We start from the raw sequence: 27,398 nt of genomic DNA, 5'->3' as shown, positions 1-27,398 counted from the left end.
TGTCAGATTTGGGGTGGAGGAGTAAAAGTGATGTAATCAAAATCAAAAGTTTTCAAAAGAAATTTATGGCTGGTTCTAAAGATCAGAATTCACAGGCACTTGCAGATAGCTTTTGGTATGAGATAACGTCTAGTGATGAGAATACGGTAAATTCGCATTAGTCCCTGTTGCTAGACAGGGGTCGACTCTTGGCCGTGTTAGGTCATTGCGGATTGGTCTAGCCCTTGGACATAGTGGTACGTGACCCCTTTTCACGGAATTTTATGGGGATTGTGCTGTAAATTGTTCGTGTGCTCATTTTCTGTTCCCCGCTACTTTGTGCTATCCATAGCGGGTTGGTCAAATATTTTAGTTATTGCTACACTTTTCCCGTAATGGTAATGTCTGTGAGGCGATTACGCTCACAGACTAAAGCTAAAGCGGCAGACTCTTTAGTACCCCTCAGTAATTCTGGTCTGAGCAGTTTGTGTCCTATCAAACCTCAAAAAACCATTAAACGTCATAGACCAGGCGCACATCTGTCTTTACTAAAATCCTATCCATCAGTAAAATCAATTTTTGCAAAAAAAGGAAGGAGTTATAAGTGTGGTATGGGGCAAAATAATGGTGATGGAGAGTTGGACGGGAATTTAATGGTGGGGTCAATGGACACAGATGATATAAAAGAGTTAAGCCTGGATGGTAGTACAACAGGGCGGGAGACTCTCTACCCTGTTGTTACCATTTTAAAGGGGAATGGGTGTAATAGTATAATGTCGCCCACTTTGGTAGCTAGTATGAAAGATATACAGCATGTAGTAAACGAGGAAAATAAATCTGTGACGGAAATGGACCATCAAAAATCAGAGGTAATAGAATATGCTAAGGGGAAAGAAATTGAAATCAGGGATGTTGTATCATACTCTCCTTTAGCAAACTTAATTACTTACATGGATAATAGTAAAGATAATGTAAATGTTACACATAGGAGCCCGAGGGATTGTTCACTATTAAGGCTAGATAGTGTTTCTGAAAAATTAGAAGATTTGAAAGAATATAGTTCGCAAAATGGGCAGGCTAAAGTCGAGACTACACCGTCCCGGATTTAGCAATCCCATTAGAAAGGAACGCTGAACGAGTAAGATATTTAGAGAAATTGCGCACGCAGGGTGGGGGTTCAGAAGTGCTCCCAAATAAACATCTATTGTCCACCAATATAGGAACGCAAACTAACATGCCCATCCTGTATAGTAGTACTCCTACAGATTTGTCTATGATTTCGGACCTAAAGGATCTATCAGGTGTAGACCCTTTAATGACTTCTATTAATGAAGTAAAGGTTCCCGTACATTCTTCGTTATTAAATGAGAATGTAGGGGTAGATGGGTTATTAAGTGCATTCTCCAATTTAGAAAAAATATTATTTGCAATTTTGTCTCTTTTGGAGAAAAGTACTTTAAATTCAGATCACATCTTGAAAGTCCTTACGCCAATCCTAGGAGGGATTTTGGATCTTAAAAACCATAGACCGGTACACGAGAACCGTGTCACCTCTACTGCTTGTAAATCAGCCCAAACGCTAAATGTACCTTTTAATTCCGACAGAGATTTAGGGCCAGATAAATCAGAAGCTCTGCAGGCAGATTTAAAAAATATATCATGCGAAGGAAAAACTACTTTAGGTGTATCTAAAGTAAATCATAATGAGTCTGCAAAAGTCCCCCTGTTGGGAGATGAAACATCTGTAGATGCCTGCCTTAAGGAAAATGCTGTACGTGTTTTTCTGATCTTTGTTAAGAGTAAGTTAAATAAGCCTATAGTACAAAAAACGGATGAATCAAAGATTAACTTAGTGAGCCTAGTTGAAAAGGTAGATCTGGGTGACGCAATTTTCAATTTGAGCAAGCAGAAGGATACTTCACCTCAAAAATGTGTCGAAGTATCTGATATTGTAGAGAGCTCTGTTGATGCAGGGGAGTCTCTAGCAAGGAAAGGATCCAGTAGAAACGGTCCTAGGAGGAGGAAAAAATCGATGAAATACCGTCGGTTTCCAAAGCGTAAACAAAGAAAGTTGCGCTTTGAACCGATAAGTATTAATGAAACATCAATCCCTAGCCTAGACGACAAAAGGTGTAGAACAACTGTAGATAATCAGAATTTAAATAAGAACCTTGGTAACGCACAACCTCTTGGGCACCAGTTGGATTGCTTATCGAGTGGGCTGATTACAGCTCCGGTTATTGTTGGGGGAGTCAAAGAAAATATCGGAGGTGGTTCTAATTTGCACGATAGTATTAAAATAAACAGCTCTGAAAACAGCCCAAGAATAGAAATACATGGTGCCGCACATGATCCGGTTGCTCAAACTCCATTGACAATGACTCTGAACATAAGTAAAGATGGGGGTGGTAATCGGAGAATGTGCCTAATTAGCAATAAGGATAAAGGGGGTAATTTAGATGATGATGCACATAGAAGTGAGTATGATGCTAATCAGGCAAAGTCTTTAGTGACTTGTGCTGGGCAAGCGAATAGGGTTATTATCTTCACTCCCCTTTTCGATGCCGAATCATTAATTCTAAACAGAAGTGTCCTCTTAAAAATCATCTCCTAAATAGAAGATCTAAAGTTAATCTCTAGTAAAGATATTGAATTAGTCCACATAGACCGGAGGTATCAGTCATATGTAACAAAAGTTACTTTTTCATCAATGGTAGTGTCCTCATTCATCCTAGCGAATGCGGATGGATTTTAGGAAGAGAGGAATCGACGTCCTTACTAGTTCACTTTCATCTGATTATTCAATTAAAAATAACATGGTTTTTAGCAGTCGGCTAGGGATTGAAAACTGGGAAAATAAGGGAGAAAGCCTGTGCTTTCAATACGATAATATTAAAATAACAGTGGGTAGGGCAGTAGGAGTAAGATCAATTAAGCTCCCGGACTTGGTGGTCCAAGAGGTCATTGGTGCAGACAGAGCAGATGATGTGTCCAAATGGAGTTGGATTGCAAGCGCCCTTAATGGGGCAAATCCAGCTTCAATAAAATTAAAGACGCAGGGGTAGCCTGCCGTGTACCATTGCCTCTTGGAACATTGCTGGGCTAGGTAAAGATAATCTGAAGCTTAAATCATTGATCCCCCAGGACCCAAAGATAATCTGCCTCCAGGAAACATGGGCAAGGGAAGGATTCCAGCTGGAGAACTATTATGTGCATTGTGTTGCTGCAAAAAAATCACAGAGAGGTCGCGCAAGTGGTGGACTAGCAATTATGTTGAGTTGTGATTTTGTATGGGATGCAGTGATAGATATACACCCTTCAAAATGTTGTATGTGTGCTAAGTTGAGGTTGGATAGTAATTCTAAGGATCATGGTGGGTCCCTGTTTTTGGTAAACGTGTATATTCCTCCGGGAAAGGCCTCTACCCCTTTGATTGATTCCATTGGCGCTTATGTATATGATTTATGTAGGAGCGAAGACAGAGTGCGGATATTAATGGTTGGTGATTTCAACGCTAAAATAAGTGGTAGTTCTATCAAGACGTTCTCCAATGAAGATCTGGAGGAGGTCTGGTGCATTCCAGATCTCGTTCTCCCGCCAAATTTAAAAGAGGATAAAAGAGGGTTATTATTGCTACAAAGTCTTAGGGAGTTAGATCTTGTTTTGTTAAATGGTAGATTTGCAGAAGATCAACCAGCAGCATTAACTTTTCATGGGGCATTTGGCCACTCTTTAATTGATTATATGGCTGTGTCTCTCCAAATGTTTGGGGCATGTTCACAATTTAACGTGATGCCAACAAAGCTGAGTGATCATGACATTTTGATGGTAAACCTAGCAATAAGCTTAGGGAAACCAGAACTCTGGAATCAGAGGAAGGATAATATATCTTACTCTCGAAAGAATGGTCGCACTTTTTGGTCATTTAAGAATCTCCCGAATTTTCAGTGGGTCTTTGAACATATTTTACCTGGCCTTGTTGAGGAGAACTTGATCGTGGGATATGAGAAATTTATGAGTGCCATAAAAGCATTGGGTAAAAAGCAGCATAGTGATGGAGGTGGCCCCCCAATAATCCTGTCAAGTGATAGTAAAAAATTAAATAAGAAAATAAATGAGTTAATAAGAGCTCAATTTAAAACTCCAGCGGCATTGCGACAACGGGAGATATACAGGTTAAAACAGGTACGGAAAAGGAAATTAATAGCAGTCCGAAGGGCGGCAGAAGATGAAAAATGGGTAAAACTCCGGGAAGTGGCGCTCTCAGGGGAAACTAGGAAATATTGGGCGTTAATTGCCAAATATTGTGACAGTATAGTAAAATCTCAACCCATGTTAATTCCGGAGGAAGAATGGTCTACCTACATCTCCTTATTGTATGCTGCAAATATAGGGTCTGAAGAAGATGTTGGACCGTGTAATATCCCACAAACGGTAGCTGATGTTGTAGCTCCATCAATAAAGGAAATTGAGGGATTTATTAAGGGGGCAAGGTATTCAGGGGCAATGGGTCCAGATGATGTTCCCGTGGCCATCATAAAGAATGATAGTGCCGATTGGGCAAAATTACTGTATCCATTGTTCGCTCATTGTTATAGCCTCGGGACCATCCCCTACTCATGGAAGGGAAGTGTAATAGTCCCACTCTACAAAAAGGGCCCAAAAAATTCTCCATCTAGCTTCAGGCAAATCTCTTTGCTAGAAGCAACAGGAAAATTATTTGCAAAAAGTATTCTAATCCATCTGCAAGAGTGGGCCTCTGAAAATAATTTAATCCCTCTTGAGTAATCGGGGTTTAGAAAGAATAGTGGAACGCTGGATAATATATCTGTTTTACAAACTCTCATTGATAAATATCCGATGAGTCGTAGGTCCCCTTTGTATACTGCTTTCATCGATTTCTCCACAGCGTTCGATAGGGTGGACCGTGGGACGCTGTGGAGGAAACTGCTCGCTCTGGGTATACCGGGGAACCTATTGCGTGTAATAATAGCATTGCACTCAGCCACTTGGACTCAAGTCTTGTTAGGAGGGTCTCAGGGACTATCAAAGAAAATTCCCACTAATAATGGCTTAAAGAAAGGGTGCCTATTAGCCCCGTTGCTTTTTTCACTTTATATAAATGATTTACCGAGCCGGTTAGGGGAATGTAAGGGGGACTCTCCCCAACTGGGTGATCTAAAGTTAAGCAGTCTGCTATATGCGGACGATGCTTTAATAATGGATCTAACTCCAATTGGACTTCAGAGGCGATTGACGGAACTGATTAGGTACACTAAAGAGAACTTTTTAAAAATAAACATTTCGAAGAGCAAAGTGATGATTTTTAGTTATAGTGGATGTAAGGTGAGACCAAATTTGAAATGGTTTATAGGAGACGAGAGAATGGAAATTGTAAAATTTTATCAGTACTTAGGAAAAATCTTTACAAATAGGTACTCTGCTAAAAGACATTTGGACCACTGTAAAAGTAAAGCCATTTCTCAAGCAGCTGGTATTAATCGACTTTATCTGCAATGTGGAAAAAGACATTTCTCTCATACCATTGCGGTATATAAAATAAAGATTCCGCCCACATTAAATTATGCGATAGAAACTATTGAGGAAAGGGAGTGGGGTTTATTTGAGAAGGTCGAAGGTAAAATTTGGCGCCAAATATGTAACTTAAATTCTTCTGCGCCCATTGCAGCACTTAGACTTGAATTCGGTCTTCTTTCAACATATGTGCTCTCGATGGCAGCTTGCTTGCGGTGGTGTAATGCTTTGGTGAATGGCCAGGAGAATTTACTAAGGGCTGCATTGCACAAGGAAATTTTTGAAAATCTGCTAAAGAAAAGTGTAATTTTTAGGAACTTTTTAAAATCGTTAAATATTTTTGAACTTCACATGGAAAACGTACTCCGTTTAGATAAATTATCCTTAAAGATTGTTATTAAAAAATCTATATACATGATCTCATGTAAAAGAGATCAGCAATCATGTAATATGAATGGAAGACTTGATTGCATCTCAGGGAGCTCCATTGTTAAAAAACCTCAGCCATACGTTCTTTGGAATGTGTATCATGGAGCACGTTGAGTGCTCCTTTTATTGAGACTGAACATTCTTCCTCTAAGGATTGTGACAGGTGCCTGGGAAGGTATCCCCAAAACTGAAAGATTTTGCAATCTTTGTAATGGTGGTGTACAAGATCTTAATCATGTTTTAATTATATGTCCGGCACTCCATTTTGTCCGTAGTAAATACTTAAGGCTTGGTTTTCTTCAGTATAATATCTCTACAGCAGTACAGGCTCGCAATTTCCTCATGTTTCCTCCATCTGAATTAATGTGTTATAAAATATTTTGTTTTTTAAAGAATTTTTAAATGTCTATTGAAAATGGTATGGGTTGTGTGAAGTTCGGGATCTTTAAGGAATGTTTGTGTTTATCTAATTAATTTTTAAGGTGACTTATTTCGAAGCACTATAGACACTTTAAAAGACCCGTAAGAGTAATATCCTAATCTTGCCCACACTACTTCTACTGTACCTGTAATAATGATGTTTGATTCTGTTTGATGTTTTTTATGATGTATTTTAAACACTCTTACTTTTCTTTTGATGTGCTTGCACTTCAGTAAGTACTGTTGGAAATTATTCATGGTTCTCTCTTTTTAATGGTCTCCTCCAAAGCAAATCAAATATTGACATTCTGGGACTCTTGAAATCGTTTTTTCTGGTGATAAGTGTACTTATTTGTTAAAATCAAGGTTAATGCTATATCATGCCCCTTATCGTGACACTATAGATTAGTAATAATTGCTATAAAAGTAAGGAAAATTGTGGGTAAAAAATTCTTCGTTCTTTTGTAATGGCGTTTTTGATATTAACTTCTTTGTATTAATAAGTGTAACTCTGAGAATGATTTGTAACTAACATGATGTGTATAAGCTGTTTTTTATTTTGTATTTTATGTGGAATTCCTTGGAATTCCAAATCATAAATAAATAAACTTTGATACTTTGTAAAGGGTAATGAATCAGAATGTTTTTCCTCTTCAAACCTCAATGGCGGTGTTTGCCAGCCAAAAGACACAGCTAATGCCGCATTAAGTTCAAATAGAGAATTGTGTTTAGAAGATGCTTCCGCTAACACCCAAGAGTCAAATTCCCAAGGTTCTGCTGCAAATGAATATAAGGAACGTAGTAGTTTGCAAAATGAGCAGGAGTTGTTATTTTCCCCTAAAACTGTAGAATCTGCTAGTACTAGTTCAGGAAGGGTGGTACAAATTCCTTGCAAGTTTAGAGATTTTATAATGTATTAATTATCTGTTGTTCTTTTGGAAGGAAGGGAGATGTTGTAACCTTCAATCTAATATAGTGAGGGTTAGCGTTCTAGCCTATCCGTGTTCCCTCTTTTCCCCTCCCTCTCCTTCCCCGCTCATTGGTTATTGCTGGCCTACGTCATATACCTTTAGGCAGTGTTTGTTCACGGGCCGTCATTCGAGCCCCAGCTGTTCATTGTACCGGTCCTTTACCTGCGGGTCTTTGATATTAATAAACTTACCGTTTCAACTCAACTGGTGCGGTGTCCTAATTGGTATGACACTTCAAAGTGGTATACAGTGCATTCATTTGTTTTCATATTCCAATATGTCCTTCTTTGATTTTGCTATTAGCTTGTATTTGGACCTGAAGGGTGTCTTGTATCGCCATCTTGAAATCCGAATGCGCATGTACTGGGAACACTGCAGGACCTCGAACAATGACATTGAAAAGATGCTAAGTCCTATCTTACAAGCAGTGTGCCTGAGAACTTTACCTCTTGACCCGAAGAGAGGAAGAAGATTTATTTATTTATTCATTTAAAGGTTGGAGGTATCAGAGTGCTTTACATGAGTATCAGACAATAATTGCAGGTTACATCTTTACAAAGGTTACACAGTTAATTGAGCATGGCAACATAGTGACAAGTAAGGTTGAGACAAACAAAAAGGAACATATAGGTAAGGGAAAAAGCAGGCAAGGGGAGATATTCCAGGGAGTGGGGGGGGGGGGGGGGTAAGAGCAGGGGAAGTAGACAGAGAATGGAGGAGGGAAAGAGGAGGGGAGGGTTAGAGACACGGCATGGCAAGAGGAGGGGGAGGTTGACGGGGACACAAACCGGTAGACGAGTCCAAGCTGCGCCCAAAGTCCAGTAAGCTGTGATCCCAGAGGGAGTGGTATCATTTCCCCATCTCTGTTACGAGAGGCTCCCTAAGGGCAGTGGACTCTCTCAGAGGGGTTTCTGAGACTCCAAGGCCTACTTACTGGATCGTTCCCCAAAAAGGGGAGAGGGAGTGCTTTGGCAAGGGGTGCCATACCATACCTCTATTGTGAGTGGCTACCTTGGCGCTGTGGACTCTCTCAGCGGGTACACGGAGACTCCAGCGTATATATCTTGGATCTTTCCCCAACAAGGGGAGAAGGAGTGCCTAGTCAAAGGGCACAAAAGGACAGGGTGCTAGGCAGTGTAGCGGGCAAGGGGAAAGATTCAGGTGAGAGGGGATAGGAGCAAAGGAAGTAGACAAATAACTAAAGAATGCTGAATGGGAACAGATAGATAGATAGGAGACAAGGAAAAAGCAGAGTAACGGAAATACAATGAGGGGGGCGAGACGGGTAGAAAAACTGTGCCCAAAGTCCGGCTGGGTAGGTGACGGTCAGGGGATGAACCATGGCCTGGCCGCTTCGATCGACATCTTATGGTGCGGCGAAGGGCACAAGCTCGGTTTAATGAGTGGAAGCAGCAGTGGATTGGCTGGGGTCAATTTGCACTGCTTGCGGTCATATAGTACTTTACTTTGCATTTTCTACCTCTGGCCCAGACACACGCCCCACAGTATCAAAGCCACATGGCCCAGACGTGGGTGGGGGTAACTGGTCAAATCTCTCTGACCCCCATGAGTGTTCAATGCTCAAGCCACTTTGTTCATATATGGTAGAGGACCGTGGGGCAACCTCCAGCTGCCTTTCTTTCCTTGTGAATACAGGGTCTGAGCGCTCCACCTCGGACCAGTGTGAAGGCACCTGGCTCTTCTCCCATCTTTCTGGCCTTGAGGGTGGTGCGGTGTCTAAACCACACCATTCAACTAAAATGTTATACATTGTGTAATAAATAATGTGAATGTTGCTGGGAGGATTAAAAGCATGAGAAAATAAAATTAAGGGTGGGAACTTAAAAATTAAACTACAAGATAACTTCATATTAGTATGGTGTGAAGACCTCTTCCCATCCCACTGACCTATCGAATGCAGGGAATACACGAATATTGAAACATTGGGGGGTGGTATATACCTTGGAAAATAGTATAACTAAGGTAGGCTTAGTCAGTTAGATTGTCCGACTTGTCACAGATCTTTCACTGACCCAACGTATGCTGAAGGAGATCGTGGATGTCACGGAGCTTAGAGGGCTGGTCGAGCACTCTGAAAGAAGATTTTGGAGATTGCTGAAGGAGAAGACTCTGTGCGTCTAGAAGGGGAACGAGAGTAGCACCAGAGAGGAGTGTAACTCTGGCGTTGCACTTAGAAGAGGTTACCTGTCCTGTTCTGCACCTGTCCTGTCCTGTTGGCTCCTGTCTAGTCGGGAGCCCTTTCTTTCCAGCCCATGGCCAGGGGTTGGTCCTCACACCATTCTAGGTAAATATAAGTCTGTGTGGTATGTCTTTGTACCGTTTCCCCTTTTCACCCTTCCCAGGTACCAATGTCTAGAAATATTATTAAGTCTCTAAAGATTCTTATTTTGATCATTATTTTTCTCCTTGAGAAATTGGTGACTGATGTATGTTGGTACTTGACTCATAAAATATTGCATAGATAAAGTTTTGAAAATGCTCCAGAGTCTGTGGTCATTTAGAGTAACAAGATAAATGTTATTTTATGCCTATTATTCTAACCACCTGATTCATCGACCAGAGGAAATATAGATAGTAAGAGAAAGGGTGTACAGGTAAAGTATATTTCAAGGTAAACTAAGTTCAGAATATCAGTGGTGGCAGAGTTACCAGCTGATTGAATGAATGTTCATGGGCCCAGGTGAGTATGGTGTATAAAATTAAACTGAGCTGGTAAACTCACACCATCACTCCGATTACGCTTCTCTTTCTTTTCTCCTTAATTTCAGCAGCTAATCAAATGTAAACTGTAGTATTCTGTCCACGCTGTCATCTGCGAGTGGACACTTCGTGATGTCTCTGTTGTAATCTACATATAATATCTACTAAATTTGTATCTTGTTATCGCCCCTGCTTCCTACCGTTCCCCTCCTTTTCACAATGCCCGTTCCACCCCTCCTTCCCTCCATGGTTGGTACAGTCCCTGCCTTAGAACGTTGGATTGAAGTTCCCCGTAGAATGTTGAAGTGCCTCAGTTGCCTGCTGGTGCCTGAGGATCGTTGAAGAATAAACAGCTTCTGGCTCACCTGTGTCTGCTGTTTATCTCTAAAACTTGGTGACGATTTTGCTGCGCTGGGGGCAGCTCCAGATCCTCCCCCTTTTTCGTTATCACCAGCTGAAAAGTCTAGCACTCCTCCGGAAGTTCACAGAGTAGCTGTCCAGAAAATGTAATACTTCTCCGTGGTGAATGCCTCTGTTTGAGTCTTCACCATTATGTTATTTTCTCTAAACGATTGTGGGAAGCCTTCCTGGATTAAAACATATTTTTGGTTGATAATCTGCTGTGTGGAGTGTTTGCCATCCCCTTGCCTGCTGCCCTCTACGCTGACGGACACAACTTTTCCAATTGCTCAGAGACTTCCTCTGCTGCGGTTGCCATTGCTTCTTCTATGGAGCTGACCTCAGTCGTTTTGAGGTCAGGGTTTTTCTCCCAGCTGTGTGGAATTGTTGCATCTATTCACTCCACGCTTTCACACTGGCTGAGTGGTGTGTCTCAGCTGCTTCTTTCTGTTAGCTTTGTGTCTAATTGTGATTGATGTCTCTTCGCTCTGCCCCTTTCAAGCTCCCTAAGTGAAGGGTCTCAGCGGCCTTTACTCCTGTCAGCTGTGTGCCTGGACTTGTTCTACACTGCTCTTGGCCTCACGTCTCTTACGTGTGATCTCCGCCAGTGCAGCGCTGCCTTGATTGTCACCACTATCGTGTCAGGCGTAACATTGGCTTACCATTTTCCTCACATCCATGTGGAATTTAGTAGCGCATCTCCTTCTCCGCCACTCTCACCTAAACGTTGGTTCTGTCATGCGCAGTGGCTACCTCCTCAGTGAAGAATTCAGCCAATGCAACAAATCGGCCTTGCAGCGGGTGGGAGTTCAATTAAGCGCATTTACGTTTCGGTTGCACCAGCTACCATCCGCACGCTCTGCCATTGAGGTGTGTTCTTCTAAAGCTGCTAATCATTGTTGCCTGCCAGCCTTATTCAACTCTGACAGGCACAGCTTAAATGTCTGTGCACTTTATCGTTTCTCCCCATTCCAAGCTGGATGCTTTTTATTCAAGGCTCCCTGCCAGTTCACTTACCGCTGACTGGCACAGCTTACATCCAGTCTCTAGTGCACACCTTGCATCAGCCAAGAAGAATTAAAAAATTTTATGTAAAGACCTGCCTGCTCCAACACCACTGACGGGCACAGCTTTTAACTCAGTAACAGCGCTAATTAACCGTTCATTTTTCTCTAGTTCCAGAACTTTACATAATTACTATTTTCTCCGCAATTTTAATTATTGAAGTTGCCTATTGTTCATATTATTGGAACGTCCTCACAGTAGCACCGTTTGAGATCCTTGTGAAGTACACACATATGTTACATGCAGTGTATTAAGTCTATTACCTTAAACATATTTACAGTGGGACATTATCCAATATTTATTCTTAATAAGGTGATATTCTATTTTTTTACCTCAGTATTCTTACCTTTTTTTTCCCCTCCTTTTCCTATTCATTTCTTATTCTAACTACTTTTACTCTTTCCTCTCCTTCTTGTTTTTCTCTTGTCTTGTAATGGCATTGTTTGCTATGTCTCAACATCCATCATTCTTGAATGATGCAGGAGAACCCCTAATTCCTTGGAAAAGATGAGTGAATCTTGTTGAATCCTATTTGATTGCAATTGGGAAAGACAGATTTTCTTCTGTATGCAAGCAGCATATTTTGTTACATAACCTGGGCAAACATGCAAGAGAAATATTTGATGAGCTCCCTGATCCTGAAATTGAACATGAGGGTGGAAATGAAGATGCACATGGGGATCCTCAACATGATGTATATCAAAATACCCTTAAGAAATTAGAGATCCAATTCGGAGAAAAAATGTATGTAGTCCTAGAACGTCATACATTTTTCTCTTGGTCACAAGGAAAAAAATGAGAACGTTTGTAATTGCATTGCTGTGTTAAGAGCTTTATCTTCTACATGTGAACTTGGTACTTTAACTGAATCTCTTCTCAGAGACCAATTATTAGATGTACATATGATAAGAAAATCCCAAAAAAGGATTGGCTGATGCTCCTGACTTAAAACAAGCGATAGATATTGCTAAAAGCATAGACCGCACTACATTTTGTATCAATGAAATTAAAGATGCTATTGAGGTTAAGCAAGCCACAGAGAAAAGTGTATATAAAGTGTCTACAAAAGTGGATAAGAACTAGGCTTTTCAGTGTAGCCTACAAAACAAAGAACAGAAGGTACTAAACTAAAATGTTTTTGTTGTGGTAATCCCAATCACTTGGCCAACAATTTAAAATGCCCGGCCAGGACTGTCAAGTGTAGGAAATGCAACAAACGTGGACATTTTGTAAAATGGTGTAAAGAAATAAGAAGCAATGTCACTCACCTAGTCCACAATGAACCAGTTTCAATTGAAGACCTCATCATCCAAGTAGCTGACCCTAAGGAAATTCATAATAACAATTACCCCAAATGTAATATTCTCCTCGATGATGTTCGTTATACAGTATTTGCCGATTCATATTCTCCTTATATTCTTATTAATGAATCTACATTCAAGGAAAACTCAGGGAGCAAAGATTATAAGATGTTATTTTAAGAAGAAAAGAGATGTATTTCAAAAGAGGTTTTTCAACCATACTGATATTTGTTTCCGCACCGGTAACACTATGCACAGCAAACATGGCAAACCATGTCCTGCAAAGAATGTTGTATGTAGGTCTTGTGGCAAAGTGGATCACTTCGCTAAAGTCTGCCAAGGTCAGAAGAAAGACTATGTCAGGGTTGAATATGTTAAGGACACTAGTGACAGTGATGCTGAACACATGATGTCAGAAATGAAGGACATGGTGCTGGTTGTTATTGAAAAGCAAGTCAGAACTGGTGATCCAGTGGATTGCGTGGATCCCTATGTTAATATTCTTGTTGGAAAAAAAGTATTATAACTTTTAGTAGATGCGGGTGCACGTATCACTAAGATCACTCAATGTCTTTTTGCAGCAAACTGGGGCGAAAGACAGTTGATGCCCCCTGATCGGGCACCAGTATCATATGAAGGGAGTTACATTGATTTGCTTGGATATTTTGAAGATGTCATGGAATTTAAGGGCAGACATATTCAAGGCACAATCTATGTAGCCATCAAAGGGCTGAACATACTTGGGTGGTTTCACCAAGGTCTGTTTGATATGAATTTATGTCCTGGAGCTAAAGAGCAAGTGTTGGCCATACGTGATTCTCTCAGGTGGAAGACTTGTTGAGCAACTATCCTAAAGTGTTTTCTGGAGACTTAGGAAAAAGTAAAGGTTTTAAACATAAGATAAAGGTAAAGGAAGGAGCAGTTCCTATTAAACACAAGTTAAGAAGTGCTCCATTCAGTATCAGAGAATGTTTAGATAAATAACTCACAGTACTTTGCAATAGAGGGGTAATTGAACCCATCAAATCATCTGATTGGCTTAGTCCATTAGTTGTAGCTCACAAGGAAAATAACGAGCTCAGAATCTGCATTGACTCGTGCTGCCTTAAAGAAATATGGGTGGATTCTCACCCACTCCCCAACATTACTGAAATGTTGGCTATGGTTGCAGGTGCACATTTGTTTACATACCTTGACCGGGCGTCAGCATTCCACCAAGTAGAGTTGGACAGTGAATCACGTCATCTCACAGCATTTGACTCACCAACTGGTATTTTCCGATTTTGCCGCATGCCGTTTGGGCTGGAATCAGCAGCATCAGTTTTTCAGTGCCATCATTTTCAAGATGATGTCCTCATACATGCTCCAGATAGGAAGACTCATGACGAAGTTCTGAAAAAGGTTTTGGCTATTTTTCAAGAACAAGGGGTGGTGTTAAAATGTGAGTTTTCCAAAAACTCAGTAGAGTGTCCGGGTCACACTATATGAGCTCTGGGGTTACACAAAGACCAGGTTTAGTACAAGCCATTTTACAGGCGCCACAACCTTCTGTCAAAACCGGCGTAAAACTTGGGTGAATTACATCCCCGTTTATGCAACAAAGGTGCATCCCATTTCCAATTTGTTAAAAAAAGATACTGTCTTTGCATGGGATGATGGCTGTACAAATGCTTTTGTATGGTTAAAAAAAACCAATGCAGTGAAGTCAAAGCATTAAAACCGTATGATCCGTCTGCACCTTGCACATTAACAGTCAATGCTAGTTATGGTTTAGGTGCTGTGTTAACACAAAACAATGGAAGCCAGGAACACACCATTGGGTTTGCATTCAGAGTACTTAGAGATGCTGAAACACATTATTCTGTTATTGAAAAAGAATTGTTGGGATGTTGGTGCACCGTTGAAAAGTTCAAATGTTATTTGTGGGGTAGGAGATTCACTTTACAAACCGAACAAAAACCTTCGCTTTTTATCCTGGGTAACACATCCTACAGAAACAACACACCACTGATTGCAACGTAATTTCAATGTAATGTTGTACTCATTCCTGGTGGCAAAAATGTTGTGCAGATACTCTCTTACATTTTCCTATGGAATGTAAAGAAATTGAAGGTGGAGACAAACATAGTAATGATGAGGACTTTGAAGATTGCTTAGTTGCCACTGTAGAATTACAGCATATTTGTACTATTAATGAATGCGATTGGAGAAAGGACATGCAAAATGATGAAACTCTGAAATGTGTTAGAAAATATATTACTCACGGATGGCCCAGAGAGAAAAATGTGAGTAGTGACATCCAACCTTTTGTAAAAGTGTGTGACTAATTGTCTGTGGAAGTGACCGTGTTATCAGGCAAGAGAAAATTATCTCTCCCTATGACCTCAGAAATATTCCTTTGTCCAAAGCACATGAAGGACATTTGCGAGCTTCGCTCACTAAACGCAGAGTGTGTGAGTATTTTTGGTGGCCTCAGATTGACTGTGACATTGACTCCATGGTACATGAATGTTCCATTTGTGCAAGTAGCGACAAAGCATTACAGATTTCTAATCCCCCTTTGATTCTCATGACCCTTCTCAACAATCCATGAGAAAAATTGGGTATCAGTGCTTTAGGACCTTTCCATGTTTTACCTCACCAATCACGTTTCACCATAGTCTTAGTCGACTACTACTCAAAGTTGCCTAAGGTTAAATTTGTGCCTTAAGCCGGCTCAAAGGAAATTGTAGAATTTTTGAAAGATATTTTCATGCGAGAGGGATTTCCCAAAACCAAAGTCTCTCACAATGGTGTACAATTTGTATCTTCTGAAGTTGACACATTTTTAAAGGAATCTTGCGTAAATCATCTCAAGAGATCTTTCTATCACCCACAAACCAATGGTTTAGTCGAGCGATTAAATAGAGTGATGTGATGGGCAATTGCACACAATAAAGCTATACCAGTAGCAGTTAGGACCATGCTATGGTTTTACAGAACCACACCACACTCCTCTACTGGTGTTTCACCTTTTGAATTGTTAAAAGGCAGGAAACCTACTTCCGAATTCAGACCAGCATGAATGTCCAAATGGTTTAAGCAAAGTGTTTCTGCACAAGAATTAGATAATATTGTCACAAACAAGGTTGAAACTACTCAAGCCAATAAAAAATCCTATTTTGACAAAAGGAAAAATGTTTGTACAACGAATATTGCTGTTGGAGATTTTGTAAAGATAAATAAGTCTAGCTTTGTAAGGAAACGTGAATCCAAGTTCAGTGATCCTGTACTCATTGACAAAATCTGTGGCCATGCTGTTCGCACCAATGGATGCAACTGGTGGAATATGAACAAAATTGTAAAGGTTGATGCTCATTTGCAAGACAAACATCCACACTGTACAGGTACTGATATCATTGAGGTCGCAGGTGGAAAACATAGCAATGCTGGTCTAGACAACATTCCTCATGTTCCTCCCAGGAGAGGTGGAAGGGAGATTAGACTGCCTGCTACATTCAGGTAGCCCATTTGATCTTCTCTCTGCGAGTTCTTTCTTTGGAATTTGTCTCTTCTGATTTCTGCTTGCTACAGGCCTATCTTGTTGTATTGCTTTCACCATGCTTATATCCTCCTTTTGCTCTTTCCTTTTTTCTTGCCATTTTCTGCCCTTGTCCTTCCCTCCATCCTTTTCTAGTTTTTCTTAATAATGAAAAGAGATATGTAGTATTCTGTCCATGCTATCTTCTGCGCGTGGACCCTCCGTGATGTCACAGCTCGCGCTGATCTTTAGCTCGCGCTGTGACATCCATGAAGTAAGGACAGTTTGGGTTTGGCGGTTGACCTTCTATCTGTGGTGCTGTTCGTGGGTGCACTGGTTCCCTGTCTGTCGGATCTATTTTGTACTAATTTAAATAAACTCTTCTGGATACTTCTACTCCTGATTCTTGTCATCACTACATAAACTTTTCAAACACTACATTTCCCATGACGACCATAGTGACAACCATAGAGAGAGCCCACAGCTTCATATGGGCGTAAAATTTGATTATTCTTTACACAACACAAACTGATAATGACAACAAAACTCTAATGTGCATTTTGCATGCATCTAGAAAAACAACACTGAAACTGAGAAAAACAGAACAACCGTCATCGTAAAAGTGCTTGGATATGTAGAAATACCAGAGTTAAAAAAAGATATCTTTTAATTAACCAGTTGCTTGATACATATCCATATACATCATCAATACATAGGGGGAATAGGGCATCATTAGCAAGAGGAGTAATACAATTACAAACAAGTAGATCTCACAATTCCATAGCCAATCATCTTGAGCTCTAATCACATCAATATTGACCATTCCCCGGGTCCGTTGTCCATTAACTTCTATGAGAAATAGCAGGATTAATATAAAAATTAATTTAACATGTTTATTAACTGACTACCTTATATTTTAATGAAGTTGTTAGGGAACAATATTGATGAAATGTAGCATCATTATTGCCTTCAATGTAATGCACCATAACAAAATGAAAAGTTATGCAAAAGATTTATGCAATGTGCTATATGAAACTTTCACTATAAATGCATGCCCTTTTTGGGGTCTTAGATTTACTCCCCTTACTCATTCCCATGGACTTTTCCTTAGTGGACTCTAACTTGACCCCTTTGCCCATGGTAAGAGAACTCCTTTGAATCACCCTCCTGCCTTTAAGGGTGGAAGGAAACCGTGTCCTTAACCTTCCTCTATATGGATTCTTTCATGTAGAAATAGATTTACTTTGACTAAATATGTGGTTTTATACTATGTGATGTAAGACTCATGACTGAACTGCTTAAAATGTTACTATATGCATTGATTTTGGATCGTTAATACAATAACCAAATTATCTAAATGTGCCTTAGTCTTTTATTATGTTTTAATATTACCTCAGCTGAAACCGTGCTTACAAGATATTGATTCTTAAATGCATGATAGGGAGGGTCAAAGATTATTTTCAGGACGTCAGGTTATTTTGCTCTTGTTCTGTGTAGCCACAGTAGAGCTTATGTTTTGTATAATTCTTGTTAGATTGAACTTCTTCAGAATGTTGGTTCTTCCAATTGCAATAATCTATTTCTATAGCATGGTTCTGAGAGTAGTGAACTTGAGCCTGATCTTTAATTTGTAAGTTGGCTACCAATTATTGTTCTTCATCGGGTGGCCAACAGTTTGACACCCTGATTTCTCACCCCTCACTACGATAAAGAAAGTTACATCTGAGCACCAATACCTATGTGGGTGAAGTATAGCCAATGGGTGAAGTAACTAAGTTAGGATAACAACTGTATGGGCCCAGTGCTTAAATACCCCAAAAGAGCTTCTGCTGCAACAAAACCTGGTAGCAGAGTAATGGTTGTGTCTAGTTACATGAAGAATTTATGGTGCCCAAAATAGATTTCTCCTGTCCAGCCAGAAAACCCCAAATCCCATGGTTCGGCAGAAGAATTGATAGAGTGCTGACGGATTCCGATGACTTGCAGCAGCAAAGGAGTGTGGTTATTAATAGGGATGTGCATTGTATTTGCTTTGTCTTAAATTGCAGTGTTTTAAAATGGCTGTGTAATGTTATGCAAAGTTGAAAAAGTTGTGCACCACATCACTTAATGCAAAGAAGTTGTTATCGGCTCAGTTTGTGGCCTAAGATCCTGGGATAAATACACACATACATGGTTATCTCAGTGCAATAGACACTGAGTACGTTGTCTGCTGTGTTGTGGTGTTTGTCGTGAGACGTCGTTAACAACATCTTATGGACAGGGACTTTCTTTTGTGTGTTAGTGGTAACCGGTTGGTATACTTGATTTCAGGTGCACAGGGAATAACTGTATCAATTAGGGTGAAATTCTGCTGGCCGAGATCTCATTTGAAGTGAATGAATATTCAGAATATAGAATTTTTTTAGTTAACTTGTTAGAGTGATAATCAAGTTTCTTTCAGCAGGGAAGACCAATTTAATTGTTGAGATCGCGTGCATATTCTGTGTATTTGCTTACAACATGCTGAAAAACAATTGTAAAAGAGGGTGAGCTACTGCAGGGAACAAGATCTATGTCACAGTGTGTCATGCTGTGATTGGTCTTTTGGTGTAAAGTTGTGCTACGATTGGTTGACTACGTCATAGAAAGTCACTCTGTTATTCATTTTGATTGCCAAATTAGAGAATTGTGGGAGAATTTCATTTCTTGGTTTTGATGAAGGCATTTGTGAAATACAAATTTGAATAAAAAATTAAAGTTTTCAAAGTCTTATGGAAATTAATACAAGGATATGTGACCATACCTGTTAGAGTAGTAGAAGACTTACCGCCTAAGGGTACGGCATAGTACATCGTATTGATTGATACATGATTACATCCATTATTTTGCTTGAACAGGCACACAATTCCAGAAAAATATGTGGTCCGACAGTTTCCTCGTTATGGGACATTTAATTTCAGAATCATTGAGAATCTAAGGAGGAAATTATACAAATTGAGACCACCTCATAGACCTGCTCATTTTGAGGCATCAAATACTTGGGAACACAAAGCTCAGCAAAAACAGTAAAACAAATATCAGGGAAGATATAGAAGAACCATAGATCAGTTAGCAAAAGCTGAATGGGATGGGATGCACAACAGAAAGAATAGAGAGCAGATGTTATCAGGGAACAAGAATGTACCCTTTGATAGTAGTCAAAAGAGACGTTAAGGGAAAACTAAAGGAGAAGAGAAAACATATTGAGTTAGAAAAGCGTGATGCTGAAACAAAAAGGAGAAAGTAGTGACATAAGCAATTAACTTTTGGATGACTTGTTAATGAATCATCCACCACCAAACAGTGAGTCTCCTCAGTATGAGAGTTTGACAAATGGAAATACAGCTGGGATTCCAAATGCCCCTTTATGGTCTGAAATATCAAAAGAGACTACACTTGTTTCTCCTGTAAGAAGGGGAACAGAAATGACAGCTCCATTGAACCCATTTGATTTGAATGCTCCAGATGCTTTAACCATTCCTGTTACTCTTTGTCCTGTTGTACCTCTTTATAAATTCGGGTCACTGTTAGATACTGCCCATACTCTGACTATACCTGCTAGAGTAAATACTGATCTATGAAATGTGCAGTAGGACTGTGCTATGTTTTTTAAGGATTCTATTAGATCACTTAGTGTGGTTTTAACAACACGAATGTTAATGTTTTTAGTAAATATCCCGAAACCTATATGTTTGTAAATTTCGGATTAGTAATCAGTTAAAAAAAACATTTCTATTATGTACTCTGTCTAACTCTTCCCCTCTTAATGGTGGGGTTGTGTGTTTTATTGTTAATTGTCTTTTGTGGTCTTAAGTGATCGAAATAAAGATATTGATTGATTGATTGATAAATACTGCACATGGTAATCCACTAGAGCTCACAACAAGATCTTTTCTTCAGACACATATGGCCCTGCCTCGAAACAATAGTACAGGTACTAAGAGTACAGTTTCAGTTGTACCAATGGGAATTTTAGTTCCTGATATGTCCGTATTAAATATGTAACCTGTTACAGTAGAGATTTGACCAATGGAGATTTGCATTCGGATACTCCAAGAGAACAATCTGGATTTACTCCTCAAGGATTGGATGATTGGCACAGAGGGTTTAGTGCCCCAATTAATAATCAAAGGGCCACATGCATCATTGTAAATTGCATATGCAAATTGAGCAATTCGCAAAAATCGCCCATTTGCGAATGCAATTTCAACTTTTGGGATGCATCATATTTTATGTTTGTTTTCACAATTTAAAGAAATCGCAAATCTTTTTGCGATTTCTTTAAAAATTTCCAAAGTTAATGAATCGCAAATTTTGGCAAAAAAAGTACATGCATGAAAATTCGCAACTTGCGATTCCTTAAAAATTTGCAAATTAGAATTCTTAAATTTAGAGGAAGTCAGACCAGGTGGTAAAATGTGATAAACAATCAATGCAGGTGAAACTCATTAGGATAGTATTTAAGGGACCCCAGAATGGCTCCAAAAATGTCTCACAATGGCAGCACTCTTTGTCGTGCCACGGAGGCTGAGGCTGAGAGCAGCAGCAAGGAGGAGAAGGAGGGTACATGAGAGGATTTTTAGAGTTCGCGTCACCTTACTAGGGCAGACAGAAGCTGAAATATATCATAAGTATAGACTCAATGCAGATTTAATCATGGATTTGATAGATGAATTAGACCAAATCTTACAGAGACATACACGCAGGACACAAGCCATACCAACCCATGTACAGGTCTTTTGTTCCCTACACCTCCTTGCGTCGGGGTCCTTCCAGGGTGTCATAGCTACTGCTGGAGGTGTGTCCCAGAGTTCCCTTTTGCATTTCTTTAATGCTTTCCTCAATGCCATGTTGCAAAGGATAAGGCATCACATTACATTTCCCAGCACACATCAGGAATTGCTACAAACAAAATTAGATTTTTACAACATAGCACATTTTCCCCTTGTCATTGGCTGTATTGATGGCATGAATGTCCCCATTTGTCCTCCACCTGAAAATGAGTACATTTACCGCAACCATAAATGTTACCATTCACTTAACATTCAAATAATATGCAATTCAAGAACTATAATCACTGACCTAGTTGCAAGTTACCCTGGACGTGCCCATAATTCTTACATTTTTAGGCATAGTGGCATCCACACACGACTGCTTGCTGAAGAATTTGGAGATGGATATTTGTTTGGTAAATATATTCCCTTTAATTGTTACACATCTTTGTACCATGTTGTCACATTGGACTCCTAATTTGTATCTTCCATCCCATTCCATAGCTGATAGTGCATACACTGTGAGGTCATTCATTCTTACACCCTATCTGAATCCAGCAACACGGAAAGAACAGCACTACAACCATGCACACATAGCAACCCGCAACGTAATTGAGAGAACATTTGGTGAACTTAAATCTCGGTTTCGCATACTACATAAGACTGGCGGAGCTTTACAATATCGTCCTAATATTTGCTGTAAAATAGTTGCAACATGTGCCATGTTGCACAATTTAGCCACTAGTAGAGGCATAGAACTGGAGGAGGAGGATGTACTACCTCACATTGATAACCAGCCTCAACAACCACAACCAAGACTACGTGGACCTGACGCAGCAGAGGGGAGAAGAAGAAGGGCAGAGATAATTCAACATTACTTTTGACAGAGGTAAGAACCATACAACACATTTTTGTGCATAACTGTAATCTTTTTATTGTAAAATTTTCAGCATGGATTCAGGGTACATAGGACATCTTAGTGCATGCAGTGTGCTGACAGCAAATTAAAAGGCATTTACTTTTCATAGTCATAGCAATGCATTTTCTTCAGACGTCCTTTCTTTCAAAGCTATGTAGGTTATTAAGTCATATCCTACTTCTAGCGCCCATGCACCCCTAATGCCTTTCCTGTGTTTCTCCCATCAACCGTAGTTGGGCTGTCTGCACTGTCTTGTCTTCTGGTGCTACGGCGTCCCCCAGGCACAGCAGGTTCAAGTAGGCTACTGACATTTGCGCCTCCATCACTCCCACCACCATGTAGTAGGCTTCCACTTGCAGCTTCACTTTGTATACCCTCTACTACATTCTTGAGTGTCATCATTCCCCTGGCAACATCTCCACAACATTGTGATATCTCCAATTGCATGACAACTGTAAGTTTCAAAAGCTGAGCAGTAGTGTGGGAAAGATGATTCATTGCCCTGGTGTACCCCTGCATGCTGGACATTGCCCTATGATGCCTACAGTCACTTGCTAATTGCTGCGCTTGTATTGTTGAACACAGTGTCTCCATTGCTGTTGCCAGTTTCTCAGCTGTTGCTCTCTGACCTTTCTCAATCACATTTGACATGTGCTGAAGACAGTTGTGTATGGCACCAATGTCATGACTGATTTTACCTATTTTGCCCTTCATGACATGTATGTCTTTGCCTTGCAGGCGCTGGACTTTAAGGATTTTAACCTCCACAACACTGGCGTTCCTCTCATCTTCTTCTGCTGTTTGATTCTGTGAAGGTCGTGGCCTGCGCCTATAGAACTGATGCAACCTACTCTGACTGCTCTGCTGTGTATGTAGGGTTGCTGGGGTTGGAGCAGCCTGTTGTTCTGGGGCATGTACATTCAGGTCATCCTCACTCTCTGACTGCTGCAGTTGGCGCACTCTGCTTCTATGACTTCTACGTTGCATTGTGGATGAAGATGTGGCTGGATTTGATTCATCTGTGTCTTGAAAGTCCTGACTGTGAAACTTGGACCCTTCATTTGCATTACTGTCCTGTTCTGTATCTATGATTAAAATAGTGCAAACAGTCTGTTACTTATTTATTTTGCACTTGTGACTGCATAAAATGAAGTACATTACAAAAAAAAACATTTAGCATGCCATGTCTCCTATTCTTACATTTATAATGTGCAATATTCACTTTTAAACTCATTGCCTAAGTGCTTCACACTAAAATTTATAATTGACTACAACTCCCATGATGCATTGGTACAGGGGTTTCTAGATACTGCTATTTCATACATACCAATTACTACATAAGGGGGATAATTTCTTAGCAACTACGACAACCTTAGGGGTCTCTTACACTCACATTTGCATGCAAAACACATGTTGTGTTCTTACCTTTAGATGTGCCAACATGCTCTGAGGGTTCAATTTCTATGACTCCAACAACTGCCTCTGTTGCAAGGGTGCCTTCCACCAAGTCCTCAAGGGGGGTATTAGGCCTGTCCCTGGATGGTCCACCGCCGGTCCTTTTGGCTGCCTTTTCCTGTTGGCAATCTTTTCTTTTGCACGACTGCGCAGGTCATACCAGCGCTTTTGTAAATTGTTAATGTCACGGTGGGCAACCCCCACAGCGTTAACTTTTGCTTGGATTGCAAGCCATAGTTTTCTCTTCACAGCTTCAGGCACTTTTAATGATTGTTTCCCAAAAAGCTGGTCCTGCATCATAGTTACTTCCTCAATCAGTATTTCAAGTTCCTGGTCAGTAAATGTAATCTTTCTTTCCCTAGCCTGTAGTTCTTCTCCTACATTTTCTGAGGCCATTTTCCCTTTTGCTGCTGGCTCAGACTCAGCTCCAGTTGCTCCTAGCTGTGCTCCAATTGCCAACTGTCTCTCCTCCAGCTCTCTCTGGGAACAGGTATGTGCAATCAGTGTGCACAAAAACTGGAGTCTAGAGGGAAAGACAGAACTAGGACGCCCCCCACTCAATAAGTCATCAAACAAAACAAGTCCTAGTTCTCACTGCAATATTTTTAAAGATATCTAGAGATCACTGGTTGTTTGTAGATCACACCAGGGAGTTCCTTCATCTAGGGATACTCATGATCTCTTAATCTATTGCTTGAATAAAAAGCAGCCTCGCTCTGATCTCGACAGTACAAGACAACACAAGACTCACATACACCTTGAACGGACAAAAAATGTGTGAATAGCGAGATGGCACCTCACGGGCGCACCACCAAGTGGGACCCCTGGTTGGTACTCACCAGGATGGCCCTGTTATCATCATTGGTGCCATCAAGCTTTAACGGAACCGTGCCTCAAACCCAAAGTGTAAAGACAGTGCGTGATGCAGTGGACACAACTTATATGTAACAAAAACTAACAACATTAAACATTTAAACATATAAGATACTGTGCAACTAGGACTTCAAACTTTACTTCTGTTCCTTTCTCTGTTGCAAACAGTAAAACACTTAAATTAAAAAAGGAGAGTGTGAAGACTACCTATCACTTCACACCCCACTTACAGCCGACATGTTTCATTGCCGTGGTATAAATCAGGCAATTTCCTCAGGGCCACTCAATTTGAAAGCCACTGCTAAAGACGCTGTGCTGCCAATGCCTTTGCGTGGCTTAACCTCTCCTACCAGCCGAGAGTAAAACCAAAGGAACTGTGCCCCCTTCGGTGGGCGAAGTCCTATCTCCCTTCAATAAGGTTGCCGTGGAGAATACTCGTTCGGCGTCTTCTCATCACTCGAATCGTTCGAGTGATGAGAAGACGCCGAACGAGTATTCTCCACGGCAACCTTATTGAAGGGAGATAGGACTTCGCCCACCGAAGGGGGCACAGTTCCTTTGGTTTTACTCTCGGCTGGTAGGAGAGGTTAAGCCACGCAAAGGCATTGGCAGCACAGCGTCTTTAGCAGTGGCTTTCAAATTGAGTGGCCCTGAGGAAATTGCCTGATTTATACCACGGCAATGAAACATGTCGGCTGTAAGTGGGGTGTGAAGTGATAGGTAGTCTTCACACTCTCCTTTTTTAATTTAAGTGTTTTACTGTTTGCAACAGAGAAAGGAACAGAAGTAAAGTTTGAAGTCCTAGTTGCACAGTATCTTATATGTTTAAATGTTTAATGTTGTTAGTTTTTGTTACATATAAATTGTGTCCACTGCATCACGCACTGTCTTTACACTTTGGGTTTGAGGCACGGTTCCGTTAAAGCTTGATGGCACCAATGATGATAACAGGGCCATCCTGGTGAGTACCAACCAGGGGTCCCACTTGGTGGTGCGCCCGTGAGGTGCCATCTCGCTATTCACACATTTTTTGTCCGTTCAAGGTGTATGTGAGTCTTGTGTTGTCTTGTACTGTCGAGATCAGAGCGAGGCTGCTTTTTATTCAAGCAATAGATTAAGAGATCATGAGTATCCCTAGATGAAGGAACTCCCTGGTGTGATCTACAAACAACCAGTGATCTCTAGATATCTTTAAAAATATTGCAGTGAGAACTAGGACTTGTTTTGTTTGATGTGCAATCAGTGGCCTTGCTTCCTGGGTGTGATGTCATAGGAATGCAGCAATATGGGTAAATCGCAATTTGCGAATTTGCAAAGTGCGAATTCGCAAATAAAGAATCTAAAAAATCATGCGAATCGGTAAAAATAGCGATTTTTAACGATTCGCATAAAATTTGCGATTTTATTGATGCATTGCATTTTGAGCTTCCTTATTAGCAATTTCTTATTTTTTGCAAATAAGGAATCGCAAAATGAAATGTTGATGCATGTGCACCTAAGTCCTGAAACTGTTCTAGTCCCGGGAAGGGAAGAACATTAAATGTGTCCAAGCTAAAGGTAGAGTTAGTAGAAATTAATTTGGGAACTCTTAGTCCATCTTAATTAGATACCTACCAGGAAGAGGAACTATTTTGTCTTTTGTAAAGACATTACCCGACGAGCTAGACAGACATAAGAGAAGCTAGTTTAATTGGCTCAGAAATAAATTGATGTTCAGAGATCATAGGTTTTGCAAAAGACATTCAGATTAGACTTTAGCTACAGCTAACATGAGGCCAGCAGGAATTAAATTACAGAATAAGGAAATAATGACACACCAATAAAGAAATGTAGCCAGAGACAATAGAAAGGAAGCACAGAGTTAAGATGCAGCCACCTCCAGTTGTAATCGATGGAGTAGATGGAAAAATACAGATGCTTCCTATGAGGGACTCACTCGATGGAGGTTATGTGCATGTGCCTTGAACAAGGTCTGATATTTTGTAATTCACAAATGAATTCCTAAAATTAAGAAATAATCGATTAGAATGGTAAAGACAAATTGAACGATTTGTGAACATTTCGAAAGTTCTGTTGATAGATTTAAGAACCCTGTTTGACATTGTAGTTCCTGGAGACTTGTGAATGAAACATTTCTGTTGATTGGCCTGAAACAGAGCAAGGGAGGGATTCTAGAACGGGTGCCCCCATCTCCAGTGGTATTAAAGAAATATCAGCACATGATTATTTTCCTGAAAACCAAGATTTCTCTTAAAGAAATTGATTGATATCATTGGTAGAATGACATAGGAACGCAAAGAAACTGTTCATGCCTATTTCAAGAGATTGATACAGGTTTGCCAACAGTACAGTGGAATGAAAAACGTGGCAGAAAAAGATATAGATGATTATATACACTGTCAGAATGCACACCTAAATGTTTCACAATGCTCCAAGGCAAAAGTATTTGCGTGCAGATAGGTTTAGTGGCCAGCCCCAACGGCACAAATGGATAACTTCTAAACTTGTGCAGTGACATTCTACTCCAACCACCAGCCGCACAGCCAATGAGGACAACATCCAATGAACTCCATTGTGAGTTAATTTACTCAATTTTAATCCATTTTAAGCCATGTTTTTTTATAAATTTCTCAATGTTTTCCTTATTCTCCCTTCACATAAACGTCTACATGTTTCCCAAATTCTTACATTTTAAGAACTTAAGATTTAGAAACCAATTTGAACATTGACGTATATTTGCCATTTAGTATACGTACCTGTATAAAACATATAATTTTGTTTCTTTAACATTATGCATATTTTTGGTTCATGCACGAAGGGTGGGTGTTTAACCTCTTCCGTGCTCATGATGGCCCCGGCCGTCATGAGTCACGATGGGCGTGTGCGCACGACGGCCGTGGGCCGTCTCAGCCACGCCCGAGATTGGAATGTCCCAGCACCGCGGCGGAATTCACGCAGCAGCGAAGGTGTTAATTAGGGGCATGCAATGATTTATGGGATTTGTATTTCTTTTAAACT

General features: G+C 40.3%; 1 long non-coding RNA gene across 1 annotated transcript in view; it reads left to right on the top strand.

Moving 5' to 3' along the window:
- LOC147708826 (uncharacterized) overlaps positions 1 to 27,398 on the top strand; it is a 69,301-nt gene that overhangs the window by 5,857 nt on the left and 36,046 nt on the right. The gene's annotated exons all lie outside the window — the stretch shown is intronic.

Source organism: Lissotriton vulgaris, chromosome 6 (assembly GCF_964263255.1).
Source record: "Lissotriton vulgaris chromosome 6, aLisVul1.2, whole genome shotgun sequence".
Lineage (NCBI taxonomy): Eukaryota > Metazoa > Chordata > Amphibia > Caudata > Salamandridae > Lissotriton > Lissotriton vulgaris.
The sequence above is the reverse complement of the archived record's forward strand: the minus strand, read 5'-3'. Positions and strand labels throughout refer to the sequence as shown.